General features: G+C 40.3%; 1 pseudogene; it reads left to right on the plus strand.

Moving 5' to 3' along the window:
- The first annotated feature begins 1,288 nt into the window (after positions 1–1,288).
- LOC115518760 overlaps positions 1,289–27,152 on the plus strand; it is a 138,978-nt pseudogene continuing 113,114 nt past the window's right edge.

Below are 27,152 nucleotides of genomic sequence, written 5' to 3' on the forward strand. Positions count from 1 at the left end.
TAGTTTCACCTTTTTCTAAAATCTTTTTTAAAGTTTATTTATTTATTTTTTTTAGTAATCTCTAGACCCAACATGGGGCTCGAACTCCTAGCTCCAAGAACAGTTACATGCTCTTCAGACTGAGCCATGCTCTTCAGACTCTATACTAGTTAGATCTTGACTCATGCTTGTATGTAATACTAAAGATATGCTTTGAGAGCTTCGATCCATGTATGTCAAATTCATCCTTATCAGCTACTAAAATTCTCAGACCGGAAATACATCATTGTAAAACATTAAATCTAATCTACTGAATTAATAATCATTTTCTTACATTGGATTAACCACAAAGTGGATCCGGAGAGAATGGTATGTCACTTTTTTCTTCACTTCACACTAAGATCAAATCTGTACAGCTCAACAAACCCTCTCCGAGCACACGGCAGGTATGCCTGGCCCTGGATTAGGTGCTGGAAAGACACAAGAGAATAAGACAAGTCCCTGCCCTTAAAGAGACATAGCAGTTGAGACAGCCACTGAGAGGATTTCAGTCCCGTATGGTAACTGCAAATAAAGCTACCTGTGCAAGGGAATATGGTCAGTAATATTGTAATAATGTTGTATGGTGACTACACTTGTCATGGTGACCATAGCATAATGTATGGAATGTCAAATCAGTATGTTGTACACCTGAAACTAATACAACATTGTATATCAACTATACTTCAATAAAAATAAATAAAACAAATTAAAAAAAGAAAAAAAAAGCTAGCTGCAAAGGGCTAGGACAGCTCAGTCAAGAAGCTTGAAGAATGAGCTACTCAATTTAAAACAAAAGATAAAACCAGGGGAACCTGGCTGGCCTAGTCATTGGAGTGTGCGACTCTTGATTTTGGGGTCATGAGTTCGAGCCTCATGTTGGGTGCAGAGGTTTAAAAAACTAAAATCTTTAGGAGCACCTGGGTGGCTCAGTCAGTTAAGCATCTGACTCCTGATATCAGCTTAGGTCATGATCTCATGGTTCGTGAGGTCAAGCCCCAGGTTGAGCCCTGTGTCAGGCTCCACACTGCTAGCATGGAAACTGCTCGGGCTTCTCTTTCTCGGTCTCTCTCGGCCCCTCCTCCATGCGTTCTTGCTAGCACGTGCCCTCTTTTTCTCTCTCTCAAAATAAATAAACTTAAAAAAAAATAAAAATAAAATCTTTGAAACAAAAACCAAAAACAAAACGAAAACTTAACTTGCTACCGAGCTGACCGACTCTTTGGTAACTGTAACTCTTTGTTTTTGGATTTTTACTGAGCTGATCAGGATGGAAGCCAGTGTGACCAGGCTTGTGGCAGTGAGTGACATCTCAACAGGCTTGATCCTGCTCAGCTGCCCGCAGTCCCGTCACCCTCTCGAAGATGGGGACAACCACATACATCACATGGGCCATCGGCGATGGCTCATTGAGGCCAGCTGCCTCCTTCAAGACAACACCTCTTCTGCGGAGCTGTGCCCTGCCAGCTTCGGGAGACCACCTTCTTGCGAGTTGTCAAGAAGTCCCAAGTCGCCTTTGGTAGCGGAATGTGGAAGGTAGACAGCAAAGAGTAAAACAATCCCAACAAGTGTGGGTTTCGTTTTGGAAAACGTGGAATGCTCTGGATGGTGAACAATTTCACTCAAAGTGACGGGCAAGAGCTGGTGCATGGGGCGGAGGTGGACGTGGTACTCAGGTGGGACCTACTGATGGAGCCGCGTGGCAGATGGTGGCGGGGTCTGTTGTTTGGTTGGTGCCTGTGTTATACCAGCTATTAAGTGTTTTGACCATCTTCCCTGCAGCGAAGAGTGTGTGTGTACCCTAAATAATTGTGTCGGGGGACAGAGACCTTTTTCATTGTTCTCTTAAAACTGTTAATGTTTAGGCACGGAGGTACAAATTCTTTTTTTTTTTTTTTTACTTTTAATGTTTATTTATTTTTGAGAGAAAGAGAGAGACAAGAGTGTGAGCGGGGGAGGGGCAGAGAGAGAGGGAGACACAAAATCCGAAGCAGGCTCCAGGATCTGAGCTGTCAGCACAGAGCCCGATGCGGGGCTCGAGCCCACGAACCGTGAGATCATGATCTGAGCCGAAGTCGGATACTTAACCAACTGAGCCACCCAGATGCCCCTCAGTTCTTACCATAACAGAATATCATAACTTTTAGCTCAGATAGGACTTGCTTTGGGACTTAAATACGACTCAATTTAGATTCGGGATATTGGATTATATTAGAATAGTTCATCAAGTAGACTTTCTTTTTTCAAATAGTCTCCTAGAAAATTTTAATGATTTTTTTTGGGTCCTTGTAACCAAACTTTAATCTTTCCAACACAAACCATTGTCTCTAAACCTGTAAATTCTTTGAAAACTTTAATCTTTCATAATTATATGAAGCTTGTTTTCTTTAAGAGGCCTTTCATTATTGCTTGTAACTAGAGTCCCTAAATATTTTAAAAGCTTCTTTGTCTGGTAAAATGGAAAGTCAGGACTCAAAGCCATCAAACCTCTGCCAGGCTGCCCAGCTGTCTCGGCCACTCTTTTAGCTGAAATCCTCAAAGCTGAGATCTGGAGGAGGTCTGGAACAACTGGGGCGCAAAGTGCCGTGGTAATCGGCAGACTGGCCACACTTTACTCTGGTTTCATTCCGTCACAATTACTCTGCACTGGCTGTTTCAGCTCAAAGCCAATGTTTCTGTTGACTGTCCACAGACGCAAACCACAGTAATGGCTTTTTCTGCCAATTCTCCACTCCAAGTTAATAAGTGAGAAATGTTAAGACCCCTGGGGTATGTTCTCTATTTAAGAGTGAAAATGACTTTTTAAACGCCACCTCTGCTTTGCTCCCCCTCTTACCCCCACCCCCCACCCCCCCAATTGTTCTCTGCCTGGAATGAAAATTGAGACCACCAGGACTGCAGCACTAGTTAAGATAACAATATGCTACTGATACGGAACTTCATTAGCAGAAGGGAAAATGTAATTGTAAAGACAGATGCAAAGCATGCCAAGCTTCGAACATGCTTATGCAATAGCTCATATTTGTAAAAATCATCCAGCATACTCAGCCGTTTTACATACATAGCCGTATTTAATGCTTGCACCAGTCCTGAGAGGTAGTGGCTGTTCTCTCTACTGGTGAGGAACTGAAGTTGAGCAGTTAAATCCAGCCAAGGGCAGTCACCGTCCCCTTAGACCAGTACCCTCATGTACCAAGGGCGCTGTTCCTGAGGAAGCCGAACCAGCTGCAGCCAAAAGAAAAGTCTGACCACGTGGGTAAACATGGGATGTGGAAAGTACAGTGAAGAGACAGTAGGGTGGCCGGATGGTCTCTGGAAACTCTATCACACTGAAGCCTGTGTCCTGGCAGCTATGTCCTGGTACACTCCTCCACCAGCACCTTCGCACAGGTTGAGGATGGACACGTGTTCCATGCCCGGCATCAGTGGGAAGCCAGAGAGGGAGCAGTTATCAGAGCCCAGGGAGAGCTGTGGCTGGGGATTAGGGCCTCCTGACAGGTGCTCTGACTTGGGTACTGGCGTTAGGTAGAGAAAAGTAGCTATAGGTCAACCATGGCTTGGTGCAGAAGAAATAGAAGGAATGAGTAACCTGACCGCTCTCTCCTTGCCATCTGATCTTTTGCTGGTGGTGCTCGTTGGCTAAGCCCAACCAGAGGGCACGGGAAGTCAGGTGAAGCCATCTCTAGAAGTCAGCCTCCCAGGGCACAAAGCAAGGTGGGGGTGAGTGAAATATGGACCTGGGAACAGGAAGGGAAAAGGGGGAATATATAGGACAGTGGCCAGTTTTAATACAAAGATCATATTATCCTGCCCTCGAGGACTGCATTTCCTGGTGGGGAATTGAAAGAAGCATGCAGGATGTCAGGATTCTCCTGGTTTTCCTCCTTTCTTATCTCCTTATCCCCCTTCCTTATCTCAAACAATTGCCTAGCCAGAAATCGCCAGATGCTTTTGGGGATGGAACACAAAGGTTGATCCAAGTTGCTTATAGTCCAAGAGAAGAAATGACACATTGTGATAATACTGTAGACTGGCATTCAACATCCATCTCATTTTCCTTTAAGTGTGCTTTTTGTAGTACAGAGCCTAGAAAGCTGGGGGAAAAAAAAAGCAAAAACTGCATTTCCCAGATTCTGTTGCCATGAGGTTCTGGATGCGATTTAGGTTCAACCACTTATATGCACTTGAGGGAAATTAAGAAAGCAGAAGCAAACTACAAGTCATAACATCTTCTCTTTCTGCTCCCGACCATGGCCACTGAGGTGCTGGTAGGGGGTGTTCAGAGACGAGGTCCAGGGCCCCTGTTCTGTGGGTGCACATTGTGGCCAAGATGATTTGGTTCTGGGGCTGAGACAGTCGCCAGATCACAGGGACTTCCTGATGGCGGTGGTTTCCCAGCTGTGGCAATGGTGAAACGATTCAAGAGCCAGTGGCTTTTTGATCACAGAGGCGGCTACAGCAGCACACTTAGTGGCTTGGCTGGGCTGGAAGGTTCAATCTAGATTCTGTTTCTTTAATCTTCCCAACAATTTGGCAAGTCATCTAATATCCTGCCAAAAATTTCTTCCTGCTTGAACTACATTCTGTCTTTGCAATTAAGCTTTGAGTACTACAGAAATAAACCTGAATATCTCAAAATGCAAAGTAGAAAGGAGTAAGTGCTACTAGACATATAGATTAGGTGCCCTGCAAATCTTGGAGGAACTAGAGGTTGGGTTTATATTACGGAAGATTTGGGAAAAATCCCCTTCATGGATTCTGAGACCTCTTGACAGTTTCATGTAATGAGTTTTCCTTTTCCATGGAGGCAGATGGGACTAACAGACACTGTGACTATTGTCTGTTGTATTTAAGTAAGCACACAAGTCTGTGTATCCATTCCCAGAGATGGGCTGCAAGTCTGCAATGAGGAAAGAAAAATACTACATTTGCAAATTCCCTGGCAATAGTCTCTTTTAACTCCAGAAATCATACTTGCTTGCTTTTTAAGTTTTTATTCAAAAATTAAAGGGGCACATGGATGACTCAGTCGGTTAAGCATCCGACTTTGGCTCAGGTCATGATCTCACAATCCGTGGGTTCGAGCCCCACATCGGGCTCTGTGCTGACAGCTCAGAGCCTGGAGCCTACTTCTGATTCTGTGTTTCCCCTCTCTCTGTCTCTAAAAAATAAATAAACCTTAAAAAAATTTTTTAAGGAAAATTGTGTTTATCAGCATCCTTAATAATACTATAGAAATCCAAAGTTCTCCCTGAGAAAAAGAAAAGGGATGAGGACATTTTATTTTCCACCTTGGTTGCTGTTATCTATTGCCACGTGGACAAATTATCCCCAAACTTAGTGACCTAAAATAACAGTTATTAAAAAAAACAATTATTTTACATACATCTACATATCATGATTATACTGGTCATAAATTTGGACCAGCTTCAGCTAGGTGATTTTTCTATTTCAAATGACATTGATGGAGGTCACCTGGTAATATTTAGTTGGTGAAATGATTGGTCTAGAAGGTCCAAAATGGCACCTGGTGAGGATGGCTAGAAGGCTGTACTAATGGAGCACCTATACTAGGCATCTGCAACATGGTGGCTTCAGAATAGTCATGATTCTTACACAGCGGCTTACAGCTCCAAGAGCGTTCTTCTAGTGAATAAGGAGGAAGCTGCAAGGCCTTTTGTGTTCCAGCCTCAGAAGTCACCCACAAAGCTTTTGCCATACTCTATTGGTCAAAGTAGTCACATACCCACCTATATTCAAGAAGTGGGGACCTAGATGCAACTTCCAGATGGAATGAGCATCAAAAAAATTGCAGCAATGGGGTGCCTGGGTGGCTCAGTCGGTTAAGCCTCCAACTCTTGATTTGGGCTCAAGTCATGATCTCATGGTTGTGAGATCAAGCCCTGTGTCAGGTTCAGCACCGGGCATGGAGCCTGCTTAAGATTCTCTCTTCCTCTACCACTTGTGCTCTCTTGAAAAAAATTGCAGCAATGATTTAGAACCATCACACACCCCCTAACTCACTCCCCTTTGCCTGTGTCTGTGTCTCTAGGAAAAGCCCCTGTTGCTGAGTGAACCATGACTAGAATGGTTCAGACACTTGAAGAATCTCACCTTGAAGTCAAGGACTTGAAGCAACACAGGAATGGGTGGTCCCAGCATTGTGCTTAACAGGGAATGAAGGGTACATTTTTTTGGCTAGCTTTGTGATGTCTTTCAACGTCCATTGCACTGAGAGAGGGAGAAACCTCATTTTTTGGTAGTCCTTGGGACAGCGTGTTGTCAACACAGAAACTCGGACACACAAAGTCAAGTGTGGATCCAGTGATGAGTTGAAAGTAATGTTCCTAAGACCAAAACCCAGGTTCTATATGGAGCATCAGCTTCCTGAGAAAGATCAGCTTCATGTCCTCCTGGGTAACTCTGTGGTTTTATTTATTTATTATTTTTAAAATTTTAAATGTTTATTTATTTCTGAGACAGAGAGTGAGCATGAGTGGGGGAGGGGCAGAGAGAGAGGGAGACACAGAATCTGAAACAGGCTCCAGTCTCTGAGCTGTCAGCACAGAGCCTGACGCGGGGCTGGAACTCACAGACCGTGAGATCACGACCTGAGCCGAAGTCGGTCACTCAACAAACTGAGCCACCCAGGTGCCCCACTCTGTGGTTGGTTTTAGAGCCCAGCCAGGCTAAGCCTGGTGCTGGGTGCTTTGCTCCTGGGTCAGAAAAAAGGGGGTCATCTGGCAAGTTGTTGATCCTTAATTGTCAACACCACTGAACATATATTTGTGGAGTAGATACTTTGTGCCAGGCATTGTTGGACCCAGGGCACATGTAGAGAATGAGATATTGTCTTTGCCTTGAGGAGCAAAAAGGGGAGTAGGCAAAGAATTAAATAAAATAGCGTAATTAAATAAATGTTATTGGGGCACAGAGGAGGGAGTGGCCAGTTTTAAAGCCTTTCTTGAGATGAGCTAAGTTTTTTCAGGTTGAGAAAGTAGAAAGAACCTCTTGGATAGAAGAAATATCTATGAACAGTATAGATGATATTATACTGTATGTTATACACATGGAAAGAGGGTAGTCCTATGAGATTGTAGGTTTTACGGAGGGTAGGGTCAGACGTAAAGCTAAAAAGAGGATTTGGGCTGGCTTGTCAAGGTCTTTGTATTTCAGACTAAGGAGTTTTTAATTTTCCCATAGGAAAAAGTGAAGGATACAAAAGGGTAGAAAATGTGGCAAGACATGAATGCTCTATTAGCTGTTTTTAATCTGGGAAGCCAAAATTTGTCCCCCGACTCAGAGTTTTGTCATCTGTGATATTTTGCGAACCTCTATTGGAGCCAGACTTCAACTGGAAATTTTAGACTTTTTCCTGTATTTCTAACCTTGTGTTTTTGAAAAGTTTAAAATTTTGCATTGCTGCCATGTTCCATCCAGTTAAGATTACCTACCAAAAATAATCTGAAAGGCAAACAGTATATACTTTAGCCAGGTTCCCTGTCATATCCTTTACTATCAAATAAAGAATGGCTAAACAAAACAAGCAAAATTCTTTTTGTTCTAGGCAAAAGAATCAAATGGTCAGCTTTACATGTGTTGATGGATTTTTTTCTTACATGTGGTACAAACCATCTCCGGAGGCCAGTTATTTCAATCACTCTCTGAAACCATGTACATGTTTGTGTGGCCAGTGGTGGGCAGTGTAGGAGGCAGTTGATTCCAGGTGATTCAGTGCATCCAGCATCTAGGGTAGGAATTTCTCTCCACTGATGGCAGACGCGTTGCCCCCATAACAGTTGCTGCCCGTGAACTACCAGCAAATCATTGCATGTGGTGCGTGCTGTATGAGGCAATTATAGATCCTTTTTGAGGTTAGTCAACCCTTAATATGATGAAGGTTTTTTTTTTTTTTTTTAACTCATTCAGCATGGATGGCCTTGAGGATTTGTCCTGCTAGCTTAGAGGTCTTCTAGTTAGTAGTGATGATTCTATCTTGGAGTTTAGATCTTCTCAACGTTGAGCTGAATCACTGCACATTTTGAAATTCTTAAGTGGTTCAACCACACGTGTGGCAAGATGCTTAATGGGAGAGTTTAATTTTCTTTTCCTCATCCCCTTTAAGTGAAACTGCCATGCAAACAATGGACACTATTTTCATGAATATTGTTTCTCTTTCTAGCTGGGGCTATCCCCAGTTGCCCTGCATAGATCTTCTTTGTTTGGGGAAGCTCTACCTGCTTGGCCCCTTTTAGTAAGGGAAGAAGTGGGCAAACTGGCACAAGGGCCAAGGGGATTTGAAGGAGAGGAATAGGGGCACCAACCCCCCTCCTTAACATTAATAAAACATCTCTAATAGATTAAACTGGCCCCAGCTCGAGGCCGCCAAGCAGCAGAGCACTTGACTCTGGGAAGCTTCCCACTGGGGAGAGCAGTTTGGTCTAGGGTTGTTCCCCACCAGGGCCTGAATTGTCCTGTGAGATGGTTCAATCTGTGGCTGAGCCTAGCTGCTCTGTCACAGTTGGTGAGGAAATGACCAAGTTCATGTAAACTGAAAGAGCCCATCCTACTTCATGCGTTTATCTCCCTGCTCCCCTCAAAGAAACCATGCCTGGGTTTATCTCGGGTCATCAAAGCAGTGGCTCCGAGTGGAGTGCCAGGCTGCCTCTTTATTTGGGGAGGGGGATTGTGTAGCAGCACTCTTATAAACATCCTTATTACTTGTATTCTTAAACATTTTTCCACATGCATTACAGAATGTCCATCACACTAGATCACCTTTTTTTTTTTTTTTTGCAGGAACCTTAGCAATAGCCACAGAAAACGTGGCACTCTAGTGTGCCAAGCAGATTTTCTGTGAGGCAACAGGACAAATATTAGGTTAAATAACATCCTGGGGCTTTTGGCTTATGAAGGAACAACTCTGCAGTGATAAAAATCATTCTTGTAATAGGTGAGGCTTTGAGTTATTAATTTAAATAGTCAAAGAGTATACTCTTTTACACTCTGATGGAGACAGCAAGATGCATTGGTTATAGTAAAAACCTAACATACTTAAAAACAAACCATGACAAACATTATAGGATTCAAATGAAAAGAAATAAGATTGGAGCCCAGATTATGAAATTCCATGTTCTTGAGGGTGGGAACTTGAACAGAGGGCAAGAGTGGATCCTTCCTAAAATGTTGAATCCTTTGATTCAGGCAGTTGTGCTGATGGTTCTGTCCTCTAAGGGATGTCGATTTTTATCCATTATCCTTCACCTCAGACTAATCAGTGGATTTCCTCCATTGGTGGGCCAAGAGGACTGAATTGGTAATTGGTGAAAAGAATGAGTACTAGGATGTTTACCTCATACATACTCATCACATTCATGGAGATCAAAGGGGCTAACTGGATCTCATATATTTTTCAAATCTTTTTTTTTAAATTTTTTTTTAACATTTATTTATTTTTGAGACAGAGAGAGAGCATGAACAGGGGAGGGTCAGAGAAAGAGGGAGACACAGAATCTGAAACAGGCTCCAGGCTCTGAGCTGTCAGCACAGAGCCCGACGCGGGGCTCAAACCCACAGACCGCGAGATCATGACCTGAGCTGAAGTTGGACGCTCAACCGACTGAGCCACGCAGGCGCCCCTCTTTTTCAAATCTTAATTCTAACTGAGATGCTCAGATCCACTTCTCTTTCTTCATGTAAGTGAAAGAATATCTAATAATAGTAAGCATTAGTGTTTTTTTCAAATTTACTTATTTTTTTGTTTAAAAGTTTTTTAAATGTTTATTTGTTATTGAGAGAGACAGAGAGAGAGCAGAGGAAGGGCCGAGAGAGAGGGAGACACAGAATCTGAAGCAGGCTCCAGGCTCCTAGCTGTCAGCAGAGAGCCCAACGTGGGGCTCAAACCCATAAACCTCAAGATCATGACCTCAGCCGAAGTCGGACACTTAACCGACTGAGCCACCCAGGTGCCCCATTTATTTACTTATTTTAAGAGACAGAGAGAGAGAGAGAGAGAGAACATGTGTGCTAACTGGGCAGGGGCAGAAAGAGAGAGGGAGAGAGAATCCCCATCAGGCTGCACATTCAGCATGGAGCCTGGCACAGGGCTCGATCTCACAACAGTGAGATCGCCACCTGAGCCAATATCAAGAGTTGGACGCTCAACCAACTGTGCCACTCAGGTGTCCAGCACTAGTGTTTTTTTAGCACTTACTATGTGCCAAGCACTATGCTAAGGACTTTTCAATGACTATCTCATTTAGTACTATGTTAGGCTCTATTTTGTAGATTTTAAAAGGCTCCTAATGGATTGTTGCCAATATTTTTAAAAGGTGAAATGATGACAAAAAAATCTACATGTCTCTTGAATTATAGAAAGGTCTCTATATCTGCAACAGGTTGTTAAAATGCAACTATTTCATTTTTTAAATTTATTTTGTGAGAGAGAGAGAGAGAGAGAGAGAGAGAGAGAGAGAGAATGAATCCCAAGCAGGCTCTGAGCTGTCAGCATGGAGCCTGATAAGGTGTTCAATCTCATGAACTGGAAAATCATGACCTGAGCCAAAATCAAGAGTCAGACACTCAACCGACTGAGACAACCAGGTGCCCCAAAACGGAATTATTTCATATTCACTTTTGGCTAAGGGTCCAAACAATAGGTTCCAAATACTCCTCCATTTTGAAGTGAAACTCCAGACTACTTATGTAGGACTTGCAAAGGAGCTGCCCAATAACTGCACATAAAAATGTGGAAGTGGCCAGAAACCTGGACATTAAAAGGATTCTTTGAGAGGATGTCAGTGTCCCCCATCTCCTCCATGTCCCTCACAGAGAGGTATTGAGAGTGATTTTTTGTTACTTCAAGGCAAGAGAGGTTTCTATGGGAGATTGATGTTTGGGGTGCATAATGGACCATAGTCTGATTCACACATGATGAACATTGAGGGCAATGACCTCACCCAAGTAGTACCTGGAAGTAGGTAGGGGCTATGGTGTAAGAAGTGGCTATATTCCCAGGAGAGAGGGTCCTAGGGGATGGGGGAGGGAAAGCCTGGGAGCTGTTATCTTAGATTCTGCCTTACATGGCCACATGAATTGCTGAAGAGAAAAGACCTTAACAGAGAGATGCTGGAGGTATACAGCCCCATGGCCACTGAGGAATCCCATGTGGCCAGCTGGCAGGTGTAGAGTCCATATCTAAAAAGCATAGGCAAAGATCCATGATGATTGGGGGTGGAGGTGAATCTCTGAAGAGCCCATAAAAGAACCCACAACTTTAAGCTTTAAGTGCTATTCAAAGCTGGAGAAAACCAGCATCAGATGGGCGCCATTCAAATAAATTCGTTCCCGACCCCATCTCCTGCTCCCACACTGGATGGGTCAGAGGCTGCCATTGACTTAAGGGCAGAGTGGAGTTTGCAGGTAGAAGACACTGACCTGCCCCCTTTCCATGGCATGCTTGCTGTCTGCTGTAGACCCTTGCTGGGGGAGAGGAGGGCCTTTAACCTTAATTTATATGTGAAGGGTTTTGTCTGTCGACTTGTTTTAAATATACTGAATTAGTGGTAGTAAATTACCAAACAGACACTGTTTTTGATAGAAATGATGGAAGACTTCTGAAGATTGATCAGAAAAATTATGTATCCTGTCCTAGATTTTATCCAAGGTATAGAGAAGAGATAACCCATAAAGCAGGTTTGCAGGGGCAATATTAATAATTTTAAAAGTTGGTTCATTAGCATGGATAAGTCCCCCTCTTTTTACCCAACAGTTACACGTATAACACCCATTTACAGCTAAAGTCTGTAATAGTCTGTTTCTTTCAGGTTGCAAAGAGGAGGTGTGCCGAGATCTCCTTAGCCATGATGGACTTACTCTAACAATACACATGGAATTCAGGAAGATGGTTCATGGAACTATCTGAACAGGCATACAGTCCTTTAGATCTCCAACATTAGAATGTAGAACAGCCTCAAGGAACTGAAACCTGGACACTTCCAATTGCTTGAGACACAATGGTAACTCCTGTTGTCCCAGGCATCTTGTCTTACTCTAGAATGGACCATCTTGCTACCCGGCTCTTCTCTGTGGGCATCTTACATTTGATAGGCTCAGCTTGTCACCATTCAATATGGAGCACCCCATTGAGCAGTTTCACACCACACCATTTCCTATGCACCTGACTGGACTTCCCCTTGCTCAAGAACTAATCATTTGGGGCTGGAGTAGGGAATTCTGTGGCCCAGACATGGCAGATATATGAAGACAGAACTGCTTGTACTCACATCATGAGATGAGGTCTGTGGGCATAGCAAGTATCAAGGTCTGATGGAGTTTTCCACCGAACACCATCTCTCCTTCACCACATTTCCATAAACAATAGTTGGATGGTGAATCAGTTATTCTTTTTGGTACATTGCTTCTTGTTTTGTTTTTTTTTTTTTTATGTTATTGTATATGTTAGTGTTTCTATGCCCAAACTTTTACCAAATACTTACTTTTTTTCATTTTATTTTTTATTTCTTAAAATTTACATCAAAATTAGTTAGCATATAGTGCAACAATGATTTCAGGAGTAGATTCCTTAATGCCCCTTACCCATTTAGCCCATCCCCCCTCCCACAACCCCCTCTAGCAACCCTCAGTTTGTTCTCCGTATTTATGAGTCTCTTCTGTTTTGTCCCCCTCCTTGTTTTTATATTATTTTTGTTTCCCTTCCCTTATGTTCATCTGTTTTGTCTCTTAAAGTCCTCATATGAGTGAAGTCATATGATTTTTGTCTTTCTCTGACTAATTTCACTTAGCATAATACCCTCCAGTTCCATCCACATGATTGATTGCAAATGGCAAGAGTTCATTCTTTTTGATTGCCAAGTAATACTCCATTGTATATATATACCACATCTTCTTTATCCATTCATCCATTGATGGACATTTGGGCTCTTTCCATACTTTGGCTATTTGTTGATAGTGCTGCTATAAATATGGGGGTGCATGTGTCCCTTCAAAACAGCATACCTGTATCCCATGGATAAATGCCTAGTCGTGCAATTGCTGGGTTGTAGGGTAGTTCTATTTTTAGTTTTTTGAGGAACCTCCATACTGTTTTCCAGAGTGGCTGCACCAGCTTGCATTCCCACTAACAATGCAAAAGAGATCCTCTTTCTCCACATCCTTGCCAACACCTGTTGTTGCTTGAGTTGTTAATGTTAGCCATTTTGACAGGTGTAAGGTGGTATCTCATTGTGGTTTTGATTTGTATCTCCCTGATGATGAGTCATGTTGAGCATGTTTTCATGTGTCGGTTGGCCATGTGGATGTCTTCCTTGGAGAAGTGTCTATGCATGTCTTTTGCCCATTTCTTCACTGGATTATTTTTTTTTCTGGGTGTTGAGTTTGATAAGTTCTTTATAGATTTTGGATACTAAGCCTTTATCTGATATGTCGTTTGCAAATATCTTCTCCCATTCCATTAGTTGCCTTTTAGTTTTGCTGATTGTTTCATTCGCTGTGCAGAAGTTTTTTATTTTGATAAGGTCCCAGTAGTTCATTTTTGCTTTTGTTTCCCTTGCCTCCAGAGACGTGTTGAGTAAGAAGTTGCTGCGGCCAAGATCAAAGTTTTTGCCTGCTTTCTCCTCGAGGACTTTGATGGCTTCCTGTCTTACATTGAGGTCTTTCATCCATTTTGAGTTTATTTTTGTGTATGGTGTAAGAAAGTGGTCCAGGTTCATTCTTCTGCATGTCACTGTCCAGTTTTCCCAGCACCACTTACTGAAAAGACTGTCTTTATTCCATTGGATATTCTTTCCTGCTTTGTCAAAGATTAGTTGGCCATACGTTTGTGGGTCCATTTCTGGGTTCTCTATTCTGTTCCATTGATCTGAGTGTCTGTTTTTGTACCACTACCATACTGTCTTGATGATTACAGCTTTGTAATAAAGCTTGAAGTCTGGGATTGTGATGCCTCCTGCTTTGGTTTTCTTTTTCAAGATTGCTTTGGCTTTTTGGGGTCTTTTCTGTTCCATACAAATTTTAGGATTATTTGTTCTAGCTCTGTGAAGAATGCTGGTGTTATTTTGATAGGTATTGCATTGAATATGTAGATTTACCAAATACTTATTAAACATCAACTTTGGTGTATTTTTTTTAATGTTTCTTTTTTTTTTTTTTTTTGAGAGAGAGAGAGAGAGAGACAGAGCATGAGTGGGGGAGGGGCAGAGAGAGAGGGAGACACAGAATCTGAAGCAGGCTCCAGGCTCTGAGCTGTCAGCACAGAACCCGACAGGGGGCTCAAACCCACGAACTTTGAGATCATGACCTGAGCCAAAGTCAGATGCTTGGCTGACCGAGCCACTCATGTGCCCCAAACATCAACTTTGTATAAGTCATTATTACCCTAGAATTTTTTTGAGATTGTTTTTTATTTTCTCCTCTTTTCTTTTTATAAGATCCTGCAGTCAAAATTGTAACAGTAGGTGCTTTCAATTTTCCTAGTCACACAACTCCAAAAATCTTTTGCTCTGGTGCATTCAGGCCTCAAGTGTGATTCTATTTCTTTTCTACAACATTCCTGGACATTTTCTGCTGTAGAAGTCTTTATTAGCCTTCATCTTTGACTTGCTGTGTAAAGTTTTTGATAGGAGGGCTAGAATTTTGTTCCAATTGTCATTAGTCACCCTTAGACTCCAATTTTATATTTTCTTGTTTGATGGTTGAGTTCTTTTGAATTATTAAAATATTTCCTTTAGTTTTAGCTCTTTGCATTTACTCTGGTATCTATCGATTCATATGGAATTTGACATATTTAGATTCAGAACAGTTATGAATCTTTCTTATTGAAAAGATACTTCAAATCCTCCCAGAATAATAATTTACAAAATTCTAATTTGAGACCATTCCTAGTGAACTATCTTCCTTTTTTTACATGTAAGTAAATTACATGTATAAGAATATACATGGAATATAAGATGTCCAATTCTTTACAACAAACATTTGTAGAGGGCCTTGCATATGTCAGGCACTCTTGTTATGTCCTAGGATTCAGTGGCTACGCCTATATCATTGCCCTTCTCAAAAACTTTCAATGATGAGCCAGTATCTTAAAAACTATACATCCCATTGGGGCACCTTGGTGGCTCAGTCAGTGAAGCGTCCGACTTCGGCCCAGGTCATGATCTCACAGTTAGTGAGTTTGAGCCCTGGGTCGGGCTCTGTGCTGACATCCCAGAACCTGGAGCCTGCTTCCGATTCTGTGTCTCCCTGTCTCTCTGCCCCTGCCCAGCTCATGCTTGCACTCTGTCTCTGTCAAAAATAAATAAACTTTAAAAAAAAATTATACATCCCAACTGGATATTCAAGAACCAAAAATATGGCTGTAAAAGTCTTTTCTGGATTTTTTTTTCCAGCTTTGAGATACAATTAACATATTGTGTAAGTTTAAGATGGTACAACATGATAATTTGATACACCTATGTATTGTGACATGATTACCATAGTAGGGTTAGTTAATATCTCCACCACCTCCCATAATTATTTCTTTTTTGTGGTGAGAACATTTAATACCTACTCTCTTAGCAATTTTTAATTATATAATCCAGTATTGTTAACTATAGATACCGTGCTGCACATTAAACCCTCAGAACTTACTCATAACTGGAAGTTTGCACCTTTGATTGTTACCTTTCCATTTCCCCCACCACCCAGCCCTTGACAATCCCCATTCTACTCTTCCTAGTTCATTTTTTTAGATTTTACACATAAGTGACAATATAGAGTATTTGTCTTACTAATATTGAACTTAGTTCACTTAGCATAATGCCCTCAAGATCCATCCATGTTGTCACAAGTGGCAGGATTTCCTACTTTCTCATGGCTGAATAATATTTCTTTATATGTATACACACACATTCCATATCCTTATCCATTCATCTCGTGACAAACACTTAGGTTGTTTCCATATCTGGGCTATTATGAGTAATGTTGCAATGACCATGAGAGTCCAGGTATCTCTTTGAGATCTTGTTTTCATTTCCTTTGGATATATAGCCAGAAGTGGGATTGTTTGATCATATGGTAGTTCTATTTTCAATTTTTTTGAGGAACCTCCATACTGTTTTCCATGGTGGTCATACCAACTTATATTTCAACAGTACATGAGAGTTTCCTTTTCTCCACATCCTTGTCAACACTTGTTATCTCATCTTTTTGATAAAAGCTATTCTAACAGGTATGAGGTGATATCTCATAGTTGTTTTTTGTTTTTGTTTTTTTTTAGTTTATTTATTTTGAGAGAGAGAGAGAGAGAGAGAGAGAGAGAGAGAGAGAGAGAGAGAGAGAGAGACTCTGCACTAATAGCTCAGAGCCTGACGTGGGAATTGGTCCCATGAACCCTGAAATCCTGATCTGAGCTGAAACCAAAAGTCGGATGCTTAACCGACTGAACCACCCAGGTGCCCCTCTCATAGTGATTTTAATTTGCATTTTCCTGATGATTAGAGATGTTGAGCATCTTTTATGTACCATTTAGCCACTTATGTGTCTTCTTCAGAAAAATATCCTTTGGGTTCCTCTGCCCATTTTTTAGTCAAGTTTGCTTTTTTACTATTGAGTTACATGAATTCTTTATGTATTTTGGATATTAACTTATCAGATATAGTTTGCAAATATCGTCTCTCATTCTGTATGTTGCCCTTTCATTTTATTGATTGTTTCTTTAGTTGTTCAAAAGCCTTTTAGTTTTAGGTAGTCTCCCCTACATTTGTATTGGTTGCTTGTGATTTTGGGGTCGTATCCAAAAAAATGTTGCCAAGAACAATGTCAAGGAGATTTTCCCTCCATGTTTCCTTTCAGGAGTTCTAAGGAACTTCTTAGACATAAGGTCTTATGTTTAAGTCTTTAATCTACTTAAAATTTTCTGAGTGGCATAAATATGGAGAACAAACTGAGGGTTGCTGGAGGGGTTGTGGGAGGGGAGATGGGCAAATCATTGTTTCACTATATGCTAACTAATTTGGATGTAAATTTTAAAAAATAAAAAATAAAATTAAAAAAATTTTTTCTGAGTGGTGTAAGAGGTCCAATTTAATTTTTCTGGATGTGGTCATCCAGTTTTCCCAATACCACTTGTTGGAAAGATTATCCCTTCCTTGTGAGTGAGGAGTATTCTTGGTTCCCTTGTTAAATATTAGTTGATTACATAGGGGAGAGTTTATTTCTGGGCTCTTCATTCTGTTCCTTTGTGTCTACTCTTATGCCAGTACCTTCCTGTTTTAATTATTATAGCTTTGTAGTATAGTTTGAAATCAGGAGGTGTGGTGCCTCCAGCTTTGTTCTTCTTTCCTAAGATTGCTTTGGCTATTTAAGGTATTCTGCAGTTCAATACAAATTTTAGGATCGTTTTCTCCATTTCTGTGACAAATGCCATTGGAATTTTGATAAGGATTGCATTGAACCCATGGATGGCTTTGGGTATTATGGACATTTTAATAATTTTTCAAACCATAAACTTGTAGTTCTTTCCATTTGTGTCTTCTCTACTTCACTTATTAATGTCCTTCATCAATGCCTTACAGTTTTCAGTGTATTTCTTTTTCAGATATTTCATTGCTAGTGTATAGAAACATGACTGATTTCTGTATATTGATTTTGTATCCTGGAACTTTACTGAATTTTTAAATTACAATTAGTTCTAATAGTTTTTTTGTGTAGTGTTTAGGATTGTCTATATGTAAAATCATATCCTCTGCAAACAGAGACAATTTTACTTCTTCCTAATTTGTATGTCTTTTATTTCTTTTTCTTGGCTATTTGCTTTGGCTAGGACTTCCAGTACTATATTGAATAGGAGTGGTAATAGTAGGCACCCTTGTCTTGTTCCTGATCTTTAAGGAAAGTTTTCAAACCTTTCACTGTTGAGTATGATCTTAGCTGTTGGCTTGTCATAAAGTCCTTTATTAAGGTAGTTTCCTTCTCTACCCAATTGGTTGAGAGTTTTTATCATGAAAGTATGTCACATTTTGTCATATAATTTTCTGCATCTATTGGGATAATATTTTTATCTGTTATTCTATTAATGTAGTGAATTACATTTATTGATTTGCATATGTTCTACTATTCCTGCATCACAGGGATAAAACCCACTTGATCATGGTGCATGATCCTTTTCATATGCTGCTGAATTTGGCTTGCTAATATATTTGAGAATTTCTACATTTATATTTATCAGAGATATTGGTCTGTATTTTCTTGTGGTGTTCTTATCTGGCTTTGGTATCAGGGTAATGCTGCCTGATAAGTAATGTTCTTATCTGGCTTTGGTATCAGGGTAATGCCTCAAATAAGTTTGAGAGGGTTTCTTCCTCTTCAATTTTTTGGGAGAGCTTGAGAAAGACTGGCAAAGTTCTTCCTTGAATGCTTTGTAGAATTTACCAGGAAAATCATCCGGTCCTGAGCTTTTCTTTGTTGGGAGGTTTTGGATTACTGCTTCAATTTCCTTACCAGTAATTGGTCTGTTCAGATTTTCTATTTCTTCATGGTTCGGTCTTGGTAGGTTGTATGCTTCTCAGAATTTATTCATTTCTTCTAGGTTATCCAACTTGCTGGTATATAGTTATTCGTAGCAGTCTCCTATGATCATTTGTATTTATGTAGTATCATTGTAATGTCTCCTCTCTCATTCCTGATTTTGAGTCTTCTCAAATAAGGCTCAGACTTCTTTTAATCTAGCTAAAGGCTTGTCAATTTTGTTCATCTTTTCAAAAACCCAGTTCTTAGTTTCATTTGTCTTTTCCATTGTTTTTCTGTTATATTTCTGCTCTTTATTACTTCCTTCTGCTAACATTTGGGCTTCTTTTTTTTTTTTTTTTTTTTTTTTCTAGTTCCTTGAGGTATAATTGTTAGGTTGTTTACTTTTTTTTTTTTTTTAAGTAACCATTTATTGCTATAAACTTCCCTCTTAAAACTGCTTTTGCCACATCACATAAATTTGGGTATGTTTTCATTTTCATTTGTTTGAAGGTATGTTTTTTTTTTCTCTTTTGATTTCTTCTTTGACCCATGCAGGAGTGTGTTAATTTCCATGTAGCTGTGAATTTTCTAGTTTTCTTCCTGTTATTTGTTTCTCATTTCAAACCATTGTGGTCAAAAAAGATACTGGGAATGATTTCAGTCCTCTTAAATTTGCTAAGACTTATTTTGTGGCCAGTTGTATGACTAATTCTGAAGAATGTTTTGTGTGCACTGGAGAAAAATTTGTATTCTACTGTAGTTGGATGGAACTGTTCAGTCCATTTGGTCTAAAGTATCATCAAGTCCAACTTTTTTTAGTGATTTTCTGTTTGACTTATCTACTGTTGAAAGTGGATTATTAAAGTCCCACTACTATTGTATTGTTATTTCTCCCTTCAGATCTGTTAGTATTTACTTAATATAGGTGTCCTACTTTGGGGTTCATATAGATTAATGATTGTTGTATCCTCTTGATGAATTGATTTACCATTATTTAATGACCCCGTCTTTTGTTAGATTTTGAATTAACATCCATTTTGTCTGATGTAAGTATAGCCACTCCTGTTCTCTTTTGGTTTCTGCTTGCATGGAATATCTTTTTCCATCCCTTTACTTTGAGCCTATTTGTGTCTGCAAAGTTGAAGTGAGTCTCTTGTAGGTAGCATATAGTTGGGTCTTATTTTCTATCCATTTATCCATTCTATGTCCTTTGGTGGGAGAATTTAGTTGACTTACATTTAGGACAATTATTGATAGGTAAGAACTTATTAACGACATCTTATTGTTTTCTGGCTGTTTTGTAGATCCCTTGTTCCTGTTCTCTTTCTGCCTTCCTTTGTGAATTGATGGTGGATACTAGGATACCTGCCCTTGGATACTAGGACTGTTTACCCACACACAAAAAACTGTCTAAGTGCCTAGGAGTTTACATCTCTATGGGTGGCCAATGAGTGACTGATACAGGTTTATGAAAGGCCAACTCCTTGGACACCAGCTGGGACAAACTCTGAGGCACAATTCACATTCCTGAGCTGCCCTTCTGAAGGACCAGATAGAATCTGGGGCTTTACCTGAAATTGTGCCTTTGCTTGGATTCTTCTCCTCCCTATCGTGTTTCTTACCTCCGTATCTAGCCTTCTCGTGGGAGCATTTTCTTACTATGTCACCTGCACATGAATCCTCATCACAGAATCTGCTTCTGAGGAACCTGAACTAAGACTGTGCTATGCGGAAGAAAATAGAAGAGTAAGCAAAAATTAATCTTTGGTCACAATGACCAAAGTAGAAAGTCTTATATATGGACCGTTTGTTTTCCTGGGAGGCTCTTTTTGGCTTGTAATCAGAAGCAACCAGAGTTCAAAAGAATGAAATCTTGCCATATGCAACAATGTGGATGAACTAGAGTGTATTATGGTAAGCAAAATTAGTCAGAGAAAGACAAATAGCAAATGACTTCACTCATGTGGAATTTAAGATATGAGACAGGTGAACATAAGGGAAGGGAAGCAAAAATAACATAAAAATATGGAGGGGGACAAAACATAAGAAACTCTTAAATATACAGAACTGAGGGTTGCTGGGGAGCTGTGGGTGGGGGGATGGGCTAAATGGGCAAGGGGCATTAAGGAAGACACTTGTTAGGATGAGCACTGGGTGTTATATGTAGGGGATGAATTACTGGATTCTACTCCTGAAATCATTATTGCACTATATGCTAACTTGGATGTAAATTAAAAAAAAAATATATATACATATATATATATACACATATATATGTATGTGCGTGTGTATATGTATATGTACATCATTGTGTGTATATATACACACAAAATAAATATTCCTGAAATCATTATTGCACTACATGCTAACTTGGATATAAATTTAAAAAAATAAATAAATATTAAAAAAATAAAATAAATTAGAAAAAAAAAGCATCCAGAGTTCAAAATGCATGGTTTATGTGACTGTACATGTGAGGACTGAGGCCTTAGTAAGTCTGACATTAATGCAATATCACATTTCCTCAGTGCCTGGCTTATTGGCTGTCCAAATCCTCAGAAAGTCATTGGAAAATGCCTGTCCCCATGGAGTGCTTATCATTGGTTTGAGTTAACATTTGATTCCATCTACTTTCCCAAAGTAGCAGCAAAGGCAGTGTTTAAGGAGCAAAATGGATGTGGCAGATATTGGAGATAATTAGCCATCATTTCCTACTTGCCAGTTTCCTGTGTTCTCCTAGGCTGGGTTACTAATAACCCTCAGTTACAAAGAAACAGGGAAAGGGGATGGGGTCAACCACCCTCAACGGTGTATGTTCTTTCCACTTATGTGGCCCCTTGGCCACATAATCCTTTTACACAATTGCTGTTATAAGTACTTGTTTCCCTCCTCAGACTGTGAGAGCTCTGAGGGCAAAATTGTGTATGTTTTGTTCATGGTTGTATTCTAGAGCCTGGCACGATGTCTGGCACTAAGTAAGTGCTCAATAAATATGTAGTGACTATCCATGGGAGCCCTGTGACTATGAAGCTAGGTCTCTAGAGGTTGGTCATACTACATTTAGGACTTCTCAGCACTAAATATAGGTTAAAAGGTTTTGGAGTTTAGGCTGTCCCAGCTTCAGGCACAGTGGTCACATACCAGAAAACTCGCTGTTCCAGTTCACTGTTACCTTGTTTTTACCTGTTCTTCCAGCTAAGTTTGGTAAGAAGCCTCACGGAGAACCTGAGGGAGGCACAATTTCCTCAGACATATAAAGTCTTGGGGAAGGCTCATTGAGATAGCCTTAGATTTCCCCAGCTTCAAAAAGAAAGAAATTGGTATGATCTGAATTCACTGTTCTGAAAACTACAAGACTTTGAATGGTAAGCTAACCTAGCAGTCTTATTCTGATAGAGATTAGCCAGTGGTCCAGGAGAAGAATTCTAGAAGGCTGTTTTTGCCTTTGATTCATCTTTGCACTCCCAAGTACCTGTAAATAAATTGTATCAAATGTCACTGAGTTAGATGCCTCTGAGAGCCAGACTGTCTTCTCTCCATCCCCAAGTTCATGTTTGTGATTCAGCCACTTTCTGGTGGGATAGACCGGTAGGACTTGTTTCTTCCTCCAGAACCCAAGGAGGATTCACAGAATCCTGATGGGGGTTGTCAAAAAAGAAATAATTTTCCATCAAGGTTAAGTATTTGGAAAATGATGCTAAGGGGCAAAAGAAGAAAACTAGAGCTGTTTGTGTTCATTTATTCGTCACGCTAAAGACCTGTGAAAGGTTAGTGAAAATTATCATTTTTAATATTCTCCCTTGCTCCATTTCCTACCTTGAAAGTTTAAGCAATCCTTGGCTGACACAGGGTAATTAGAAGCAGTCTGCTTCCTCTCCTGCCCAGGTTCTCAATATTGGGAGACTGGAATGTTAGCTGAAGGGAAGATTGAGCAATATTTTATATTTTAATTTATTGCTAAAGAATTGATACATTGTTGAACTGGTTCTAAAAGTGAATTCTACTCTCTGATAGCTCTTCCAAATGCCTTGAATGGCGCCACAGTATTTAAATAATTTTGTGCTTTTAGAACCACTGCCCACATTAAACTTCAGACCTTCTTTAATATGCTTATCATTTGCCCAGTAACATATAGACTAAGGTCCATATTCCTAACTCAAATTTTGGAGACAAATCTGTTTTTAGATTTAGCTTTAGTTTTTTAGTCTGTTTAGATTTGGCACCAAAACCACAAAAAATTTACACGAGCCAATGCTCCAAAAACACTGCCATAAGCTTGTCACTAGAAGCGACTTTTGGCTCTAAATTGCCAAGGGGAAAAGACGCCAAACATAGGTTTCCTGTTGAGGTCCTTGAGCAATATTACTTTCTGCCAAATGCACATTTTTGGAATTAACTTTTTTTAAACCATCAGCTAGAGAATGTTGGGTGTGAGTATTTTAAAACTCTAAAAATAACAAAGTTATAAATGAGGTTGTCAGTTACCACAATTCACTCCTTGATCCAATAACTATTTATTGAGCACTTCTTATCTGCCAGGAACTACATGCTGCTTTAAGACAAATTTAACTCTAAGATAAATTTGAATTTACTGTTGTTTTCCAAGCAGTAAATACTACAGAAGCATAAACAAACATGTGCTTTCAAGATAATCATCTCTTAATGTTTTCATTCTAATAGTTTTTAAGTCAACTGGTTCTCTTAAGACCAAAAAAAAAAAAAAAAGAAGCGTTTGTTTTTTTTTAAATGTCTTTCATTTTTTACTAAGTTTACTTATTTATTTTGAGGAGGAAGGAGAGGCAGAAAGAGAGGGAGAGAGAGAGAATCCCAAACAGGTTCAGCACTGTGAGCATAGAGCCTGATCCAGGGCTCAAACTCATGGAACTGTGAGGTCATGACCGGAGCCGAAATCAAGAGGTTGGATGCTTAACCAATGGAGCCACCCAGGCGCCCCAAGAAACTTTTGATAAAGAAGTATGCAAAGCCAAGCCTTTCGTTCATAGTTATATTCTTAAACTCATCAGTAATCATTGAAGTAGACAAAAGATGAAAATAAGCACATACGACGACCTAATAACATGCCTGAGTCTGCTTCATACACACATTTTGCAGGAAGGTGTACCCAGTAGGATGCTGACAGGAAAAGAGCAAATGAAAATCCTGTAAAGCAGCAGGATACGCTCAACCGTGGGGGCCGTGTGAGAACTGTATCAATATCTCATTTTATATTCTCAGAAGTATGCACCAGCAGGCATTTCATTTTGAATAAGGGCTTGATGTCTCTAAAAATGCACATTGTTTCTTATTCCCTGTATGTGTTCAGAGTCTGTGGTGAAATGAATAAGCACTCTTTTTCTACAATATCTATTAAGCATCACAAATATGCATTGTTTCTTCACTTGGGAATACAGAGTTAACCCAATCTTTTGTTTTTCAGCTAGTTTTTTAGAAGCATGAATTAAGTCATTTAAACTAGAGGTGAAATAAACATTTATGTAAAAACATGTAAGTATGATTTTTTTTCCCACTAAATATTGAGTAGCCGCGTATTAAAGCACCATGTTCGGTGCTGGATTTAATATCAGTGAATAGGACACGGAGTCTGCCTTCTAGAAGCTTGCAGTCCAATGGGGCTGACAAAGTTAGCCAAGTACAATACAAGGCACCAAGTAAGTTGGTGCAGGGGAGAGAGAATTCTATGTGCCTGGGGTAAGTGGAAGGAAGGTTGGTTGACATACAGTAGGTGACTTCTGAGTCTGAGCTAATTCTGGGAAGCTGGGTAAAGGTTAGTCGGAAAGAGAAGGTGAGAGAGGGAGGTAAAAAGGAAAATCAAGAATCTTAACAGAAAATGTAAACATGCATTTATATAAAACTCATATCATAAGAGAAGTAAACAGAATAGGTAACTTCTTTTGTTATTTATTTTTTTGAGAAAGAGAGGGCACAAGTGAGTGAGAGACAGAGAGAGAGAGAGAGAGAAGTGGGGCTCACCTGAAGCAGGGCTCAAGCTCACCCGAAGTGCGACTCGAACTCACAAACCGTGAGATCATGACCTGAGCCAAAATTGGATGCTTAATGACTGAGCCATCCAGGCACCCCAGAATAGGTAACTTCTATAACTAGACTATTTTAATGCAAATCATATAAAAAATAATGTCAGCAGTATTTATACAAAGATTCATTTTAAAATGACTAGGAGAAACTTTAGAGAGTCATCAGGTAACATCCACTAAAAATGCCTGTATGCTTTGATCCATAATCTTTACTCCCTGAAATCTAGCCATAAGAAATGAAAAGTGCATAGGATAATACAATATTATAGTATTGTTCTCAGTAGCAAACAAAACAAAAAAAACAAAAACCAAAACAAACCAAAACAAAAAAAACCCAGTAGCAAAAAAATAAAATAAAATAAAATAAATCTGGAAACAATGTGAATGTCCATCCACAAGGGAACAGTCAAGTAAATTATGGCACTGCTCACACCATAGAACATTAGAAAGCTACTAAAAAGACTGAATTGCAGCTGTACAAGTTGACTTGAAGGGATTTCTACCAGAAAATGCTGGGTGAGGTAAGCACGATACAGAAAAATACATGCAATACTATCCCATCTTCAAAAAAATGACATGAACCTGTATAAAATGCATGTGCATAAACATGTATACGTATTTATTTAAATGGGGTTATATGAGCATTGATAAAACTACAAAACAATGCTGACATGAAACAGCATAGTTTCTTTTATAGGGTGGCTCATGTGAAAGACGGGAAAAGGGGGGGATAGGGTAAGTCAAGAAAAAAAGGGAAAGGGGTGCCTGGGTGGCTCAGTCGGTTGAGTGACCGACTTCGGCCCAGGTCATGATCTTGTGGTCTGTGAGGTCAAGCCTCGCATCGGGCTCTGTGCTGACAGCTCAGAGCCTGGAGCCTGCTTCGGATTCTGTGTCTCCCTCTCTTTCTGCCCTTCCCCCACTCACGCTCTGTCTTTCTGTCTCAGGAAGAAGTAAGCATTAGGAAAAAAGAAAGCAAAAAAGGGAAAAACACAGTAAAAATGACATTACATTTGTGCATATACACATGTGTATGTACAATATATGTGATCTACACAATGTGCTTATATATTTTATATAAGCTATATCTTATGACAATTCACAGATCACTATTTGTCTTATGACATCTACAGAGAGAGAGAGATACAGACACAGAATGTTTTATAAGAAAACAGAAGTGCAAACTGAGGGGTGTCCCAGACGGAGCGGGTACCTTGTGTGAAACCACCAGCATATTTGGGGGATTACAAAGAGTTACCACATAGGATGCAGTGGAGACTCCTCTTCCTACTTGTTTGGTACCTGATACCCCTCTCTCAGATACCTCTATAACTATAGGCGAGGTGGGTGATTTTTTCTTTTCAAGCTGATTGATATTTCTGGAGAAATTTATGCCCCATATCCTGGCATGGTTATTAGCAGGAAGAAAGGTTTCCTTTCCATAGGAAAAGGATAATCTTCAGGGGTAGGGTGTCTGGTTCCTGATGTCCTGTGACATCACGAGTGAAGGAAGCAGGCAGCACAGGCCGGGGGGGCAGGGAGGCCTGCCGCTGGGAAGGACAGTGCACGGCCTGCCCTCCCCCACTGCAGGCCTCAACCCGATCACTCAACTTCTCAAATCTCAGTCCCTCTTGCAAAAGAGAACACATTCTCTGTGCCTTGGAGGAAGGGCACGCAACCAGCTGAGAAGTGCTCATCAAGAACCTTGATACAAGCATGCCAGTGACACGACATACTAATTCTGTCCCCCGGCTTCCCATCAGCTTGCTGAGCTAAAGTCGTGTGTGTATGTGTGTGTGTGTGTGTGTGTCTTCTTGAGTAATGGAAATACCTTTTATGGGTATAGATGTGTTTGTGAAGTCAATTCTATTTATTTTCTCCTGAATGTCACACCTACCGCTGTCACAGTCATAATTAAATATAACTGCATTTAAAATGTAGACTAACCGCGGTCAGCCTGAAAACTGGGCTGAGAGGTGGGGAGAGCCATTCTGAGCTGCCTGAGTTCACAGGGCGAGAGAAACTAAAACCACATCCAGACAAGGGCATAAGATGAACGAGTCTTCAAGAGTGAAACTGGATAAATAAGGGAATAGGGAGTAAGAAGGAAAGATCTGGGCAGAGATATGAAGGCAACCCGGGAGAGCCACCGTAATAATTGAGGATGACCCTTTCCACTAAGCCTTCTTTGATGCTAATGAAAAATAAAGAACCTATTACCAGAGCTTTCAGCCAGGGCGACGGGAGGAGGCAGGAAGCTATAATGTGATGGTTCAGGACGTGGTCTCTAAAGCAGATCTGTGCTTTCAGCTCTGCCGTGTTCTACTCAGAAAATTACTTAACTTCCCTGTACCGCAGTTTCTTCACCCGTGTAATGGAGATGATGACGATGATATTATCTACAACAGCAAGCTGTTATGAAGATAAAGTAAATAAACAGGCAGAAAGCATTTGCTACGCTGCTAGCCCTTAGTAGGCACTATAATAAGGGTTAGCCATTATTATTCCCTTGTTTTCAGAAGAGAGACGCAAGCACTGTCCACTAGGATCTCTGAATCCTTTTCCCTGAAGGTAGATAAA

The sequence above is a fragment of the Lynx canadensis genome, chromosome B4 (assembly GCF_007474595.2).
Source record: "Lynx canadensis isolate LIC74 chromosome B4, mLynCan4.pri.v2, whole genome shotgun sequence".
NCBI classification, from domain to species: domain Eukaryota; kingdom Metazoa; phylum Chordata; class Mammalia; order Carnivora; family Felidae; genus Lynx; species Lynx canadensis.